The sequence below is a fragment of the Dunckerocampus dactyliophorus genome, chromosome 1 (genome assembly GCF_027744805.1).
Source record: "Dunckerocampus dactyliophorus isolate RoL2022-P2 chromosome 1, RoL_Ddac_1.1, whole genome shotgun sequence".
Lineage (NCBI taxonomy): Eukaryota > Metazoa > Chordata > Actinopteri > Syngnathiformes > Syngnathidae > Dunckerocampus > Dunckerocampus dactyliophorus.
Window position 1 is genome coordinate 33,194,792 of NC_072819.1, and position 5,490 is coordinate 33,200,281.

Genomic DNA, 5,490 nt, shown 5'->3' on the forward strand with positions numbered 1-5,490 from the left:
TCTTGGTACTTGCTATTAACCTTTTAACATTTACTCTAAAATCTGAGTGAATAATGCATAAATCTTAATAACAAAAGTCAGACAGTTAAAGGATGATATAGGAAGTGTGTTTTAATCATTCAAATTAGGCTTGTTTAGTTTTGGCACAGTCACTAGTGTGAGTGAGTGTGAATGGTTGTTTGTCTAAAGTGTTTTCCCCATTCCTGATTTCTTTTTTCATGTTTGTCACACTTAAATGTTTCAGATCATCAAACAAATTTTAATTAATATTAGTCAATGACAACACAACTGCAGAGAAAAAAAATCCAAACCTACATGGCCCTAATAACTGGTTGGGCCATGCAACTGCAATTAAGTGTTTGCGATAACTTGCAATGAGTCTCTTACAGCGCTGTGGAGGAATTTTGGCCCACTCATCTTTGCAGAATTGTTGTAATTCCGCCGCACTGGAGGGTTTTCGAGCATGAACCACCTTTTTGAGGTCATGCCACAGCATCTCAATAGGATTCAGGTCAGGACTTTGACGAGTCCACTCCAAAGTCTTCATTTTGGATTGCCAATTTTTTACCATACTGTACATCTGATAAATGCATTCATATCTTCCACAGATTAAGTGACTATCTCTTCAGCCATTCAGAGGTGGATTTGCGGTGTGTTTTGGATCATTGTCCTGCTGCAGAACTCAAGTTGGTTTCAGCTTGAGGTCGCAAACAGATGGCCGGATATTCTCCTTCAGTATTTTTGGTAGACCGCAGAATTCATGGTTCCATTTATCACAGCAAGTCTTCCAGTTCCTGAAGCAGCAAAACAGCCCCAGACCATCACACTATCACCACCATATTTTACTGTTGGTATGATGTTCTTTTTCCAAAAGGTGCCATTACTTTGCGCCAGATGTAATGGGCCTTCCAAAAGGTTTAACTTTCGTCCCGTCAGACCATGGACTATTTTCCCAAAGGTCTTGCGGATCATCAAGATGTTTTCTGGCAAAGTTGAAATGAGCCTTAATGTTCATTTTGTTCAGCAGTGGTTTTCGTCTTGGAAATCTGGCATGCAGGCCCTTTTTGCCCAGTGTCTTTCTTATGGTGGAGTCATGAACACTGACCTTAACTGAGGCAAGTGAAGCTTGCAGTTCTTTGGATTGGTGTTGTGGGGTCTTTTGTGACCTCTTGGATCAGTCGTTGCTGCGCTCTTGGGATAATTTTGGTTGGCCGATTCACCACTGTTCCATGGTTTAATTCTTTAAATTATTGACGATTTGTCCATTTTTGCGGCCTCTTTTTTTTTTTTTTTACTTTTTTTCTTAAATTACATTTACAGAATGTGCCTTGAGCCAATAAATCCAGCCCGCGGGCCGCACTTTGGACACCCCTGGTTTACACCATGCAATATATCCGAATAAATGCTATTGCCTGTGTTCAATAAGTTGCACATGTGTGAGACTTATTTCCTCCTACTTCAAATGGCCAAATTACGTGAAATAGTTCAGCATTAGTACTGAGTGCTTGTGAGTTCAACTTGCCACTGTCTTTCCCTTTTTTCGGCGTCTAAATAATAAACAAGTAGTATGTACAGTCCAGCATACACCAGCAGGTGCTGCTGTGTCCTCACACCTTCAATGGTGTGCCTCAAAGGTGATGTAAGGTCATAGCTTTCATTTCCTCTCCAATGGGAAAGAAAACTTCCTCTGGGACATGAGAGGCGTCTGAGTAACTCTGAGTTTGAGTTGAGTCTGAGTTTTCCTTTTTGCTTGATTTATTGGTATGTTTCTTATGTTCTTATTCATTTTCTTGTGTTTTTCTTTTTTGGGAGAGAATGAACAGAATAAGAATTCCATTGCGTAGTATAACTACCTGTTTTACTGTGCATATGACAACGCCATCTAAAATGATCTGAATGCCTCAAGAATGAATGAACAGAAATTGTTGTTTTTTTGAAGAGATTGTACCTTATTGCAGTGTCAAAGCAGTTGAGAGCACTGAGGTGTTGTGATTGTCTAATGTGGCTCCTCTGCGGGGGTGTGCTTTTGTAAGTTTTACAAATATTTTAATTTTATTTATACATATGCTAGCTATAAAAAAACAGTCCTAAATGTTAAGATAAAAATACATTTTGCTGTGAAAGATCAATATTTTAATCAAAATTATAATCAAATGAAAACTGTCTTAAGACAGACACTCACCTTGCAAAAATGCAAAATGGTTCATTCCACATGTTAGGCCTGGCGAAGAGGAATTGTTGCTTTAAGTGTTGCTATTTCAGCCTATTGCACGGCATTCACGTAAATGCCTGTGGCGTGTGCACATATACAACAGCAGTCTCAGAAAAGCCACTGACAATTTGGAGTCATTGTCTGGTAATGATGGACTATGTATTCAATGACAGCAAACGTTTGCAGCAAAACTTTGCCAAATCTTTGTTAGCTGACAACAAACATGGCGAATGTGCGTGTGTGTGTTGCAGCGTCTGAGCGGAAAGTGGGCGGAATATAGTTTAGGGTTAGCGCCCCCATGCAGTACCTAACCAGACCAGACAGCACCTTTAAGACGCTATCCACAAATAAACGTTTTCAGGTCAAAACGGCAAAGTATTTTATCATTTCAGCCTCTCATGCACATGAAAACGGTGTTCTGGTTGTGCTGAAACAGTTTTTTTTTTCCAGAGTGCAAAAATCTGAAAACACTGGTTTGCCGTTTCCATATAGACGAGCAACTCACTGCTTTTTTAAAACCATGACGTCAGCGACCCGTTGCTGTCACGTCACCAGTACTGAGCTTTGACGAAAAGCCAACATAATGAATAATTAAGTGTCATGACTCACCGCAGTCGACATTCTTCCGGTATTTTTTTGTTTTATACTCCCAAAATATAGTTCCACTTTGTCGTATGTCTAGACGAGCCTTGGAAAGTGTAAGACAATGGATTTATGTGCATGCATCCTTCCTTCTTATAAAGTAAGGTGTGTCATGTGGTTCCGTCTGCATGTCTGTTCACAGCGCCACGCCTGGGTGTGCCTTGTGTATTACATCGTTTTCACTCGGTGATCCAGGCCCGTCTGGATCCGGGACAGTGTGTTTTTTACATTCATTTTCTATGCCGCTTATCCTAAATTAGGATCGCGAGAGTATGCTGGAGCCTATCCCAGTTGACTTCGGGCGAGAGGCGGGGTACACCCTGGACTGGTCGCCAGCAGGGCACACATGTCTTTATGTGCCCCAACCAACCATTCGCACTCACATTCTTACCTATGGACAATTTTGATTCGCCATTTAACCTAACATGCACGTCTTTGAAATGTGGAAAGAAACCGGAGTACCTGGAGAAAACCCACACACAGGGAGAACATGCAAACTCCACACAGAGATTACCAAGTGGAGATTCGAACCAAGGTCTTCCCGATCTCCTGACTGTATGGTCAAGATGCGTGACCGTGCGGCCCGTGAATTTTTCTCAATCTGCCAAAAAAAAATCTCAGGAGTGTTCCTCTGTTGACAGGGTAAACAGCAGTGTGTGTATGTGGGTGGGTGTAAGGTCTTGTGTATGGGGGCCCAGAATTTGGTGCTAGCCTCTGGCAGGCTCTGTGGTTCAAATGATGATGACTTTTTCACTGGATGCATTACATTAAGGCTGAATCCCAAATCTACCCCTTACCCCTTCCCCTTTGTCTTTGATTTGAGGGCTGGCTCTTTGGAGCTGGTCTGTGTAGGGCGGAGTTGCTAGGTGGTGGGAGGCAGTCCCCCTCCTTTCATGCATTCTCAGTGACAATTACATGTTCACACATTCACGCACATTTATATACATGAAGACATGCACACATACAGAAATACCTGTACACTCGTACATATGCACACTCACTGTACATACGTACATAACTCACTGAGTTAACCAGGGTGTTATTATGTTGCTGGTTTTATTACAGTGATGGTGATGTCGGCAATATAAATATAGTTATTACAATTGTGTGCGTTACAGCTATTGTCATTGTGTTCACTATCATAGTTAATAATTTGATTACTACTATTACTATTAATATGTATGACTGTTTCAATGCAGTATTATCATTGTGGTTGTTGATATTATTTTGTCCTTTCCGTCATGGTCTTCATAGCCGACACAGACATTTGCTGATGTAGTCCTGTTTGTTTCTGTTGTTTTGTTATTGTTGCTGTTGTCCTTGTCTCTCTCTGTATTGTCCCCCTCATCCCCACAATCCCCCCTCTGTTTTCTTTTCTTTTCTTCTCTATCCCATCTTGCTCAGGTCCAGCTTCTCAAAAATTGCATAACAACAAAACATCAAAGTCAAATAAATTCTGTATAAGAGGGGAAGAGTATCTCACTTTTCACATTTATTTACTTTTCACATTTAGATCAGCAATACTATCTGCCCTAATGGCTGGACAGGACAAAAAAAAAAAAAGAAAACGCCAAAGTCACTGTATACTCTGGTACGGGGCGAGCCACCTGCCTCCGCTTTGCCACGGGGGTCGGGAGTATAGAGCGGGGGATATTCACCCGCCGTGGCCGAGAAAGGGGGAGCTCTCGTCGGACACAAACATGACACACCCTCGGCCAGTTCAGTAATGTAGAGCGAATGATTTATTTTAAATACAGCTTACAATGAACAGGCTAATGTGGTCGCTAACTAATCATTGTATAATCATTTATTAAATGCAGTAAATTGCAGTGAAGTCAGGTATCTGTGTTAGCTGACTAGTTATAACTCATTAAAACTGACAATTCAAAACATGGCGAATATCTACGTGAAGTAGCAAATTATTGAATATATAATAAACCATGCGTGACGTTACAGTGAAACTTAGTAATTATGCGAAATTAGTTCTTTCATCTCCGCGCTTCGATTTTGTCAGCTGGTGCTTTAGCTCCGCCTACCCCTTCGTTTTGTTTTCAAGGGGTGTGAACAATTTAGCACTTACCCCTCCCGTTAAGGAGAATTGGGACGCCACTTGATTCTCGTGAACGAGCAAAACCTAGGGATAACGGGTAAAGCGAGGGGTAAGGGGTAGAATTGGGATTCAGCCTTAAAATATTGAAGCAGCAGTGTTTCAAAAAGTGCATATGACGTTATGACAGAATGACATCTCATAAAGCTCGGCATGTTCTCTTGTGAAAAGATAATTACTCGTGACAAATATGCGGCTAAAACCGTTGAAAACGGCGTCCGATTAAAAACCAAACAAGTGATGTCATCCTCTCACCGTCACGGGGAGGGCACGTTGTAACGGTTAAATATTTTCAGCCAATTGCGTGCAGGCTATTGGGACTCTCAACCAATGGGATGTAATGTTACATTCAGTGAAATCCGAAATTTTAATTTCCCACGCCTATCAAGGCAGATGGAGAAAATTTTACAATTTGATTAACAATATTTTAAAGATGATACTTCATTATTAAAAATACTGTATGCAATTAATGGAGAAATATATTGACATTAGCGAAAATTATTGGCTAGCAAACCAACAGACGGATTGA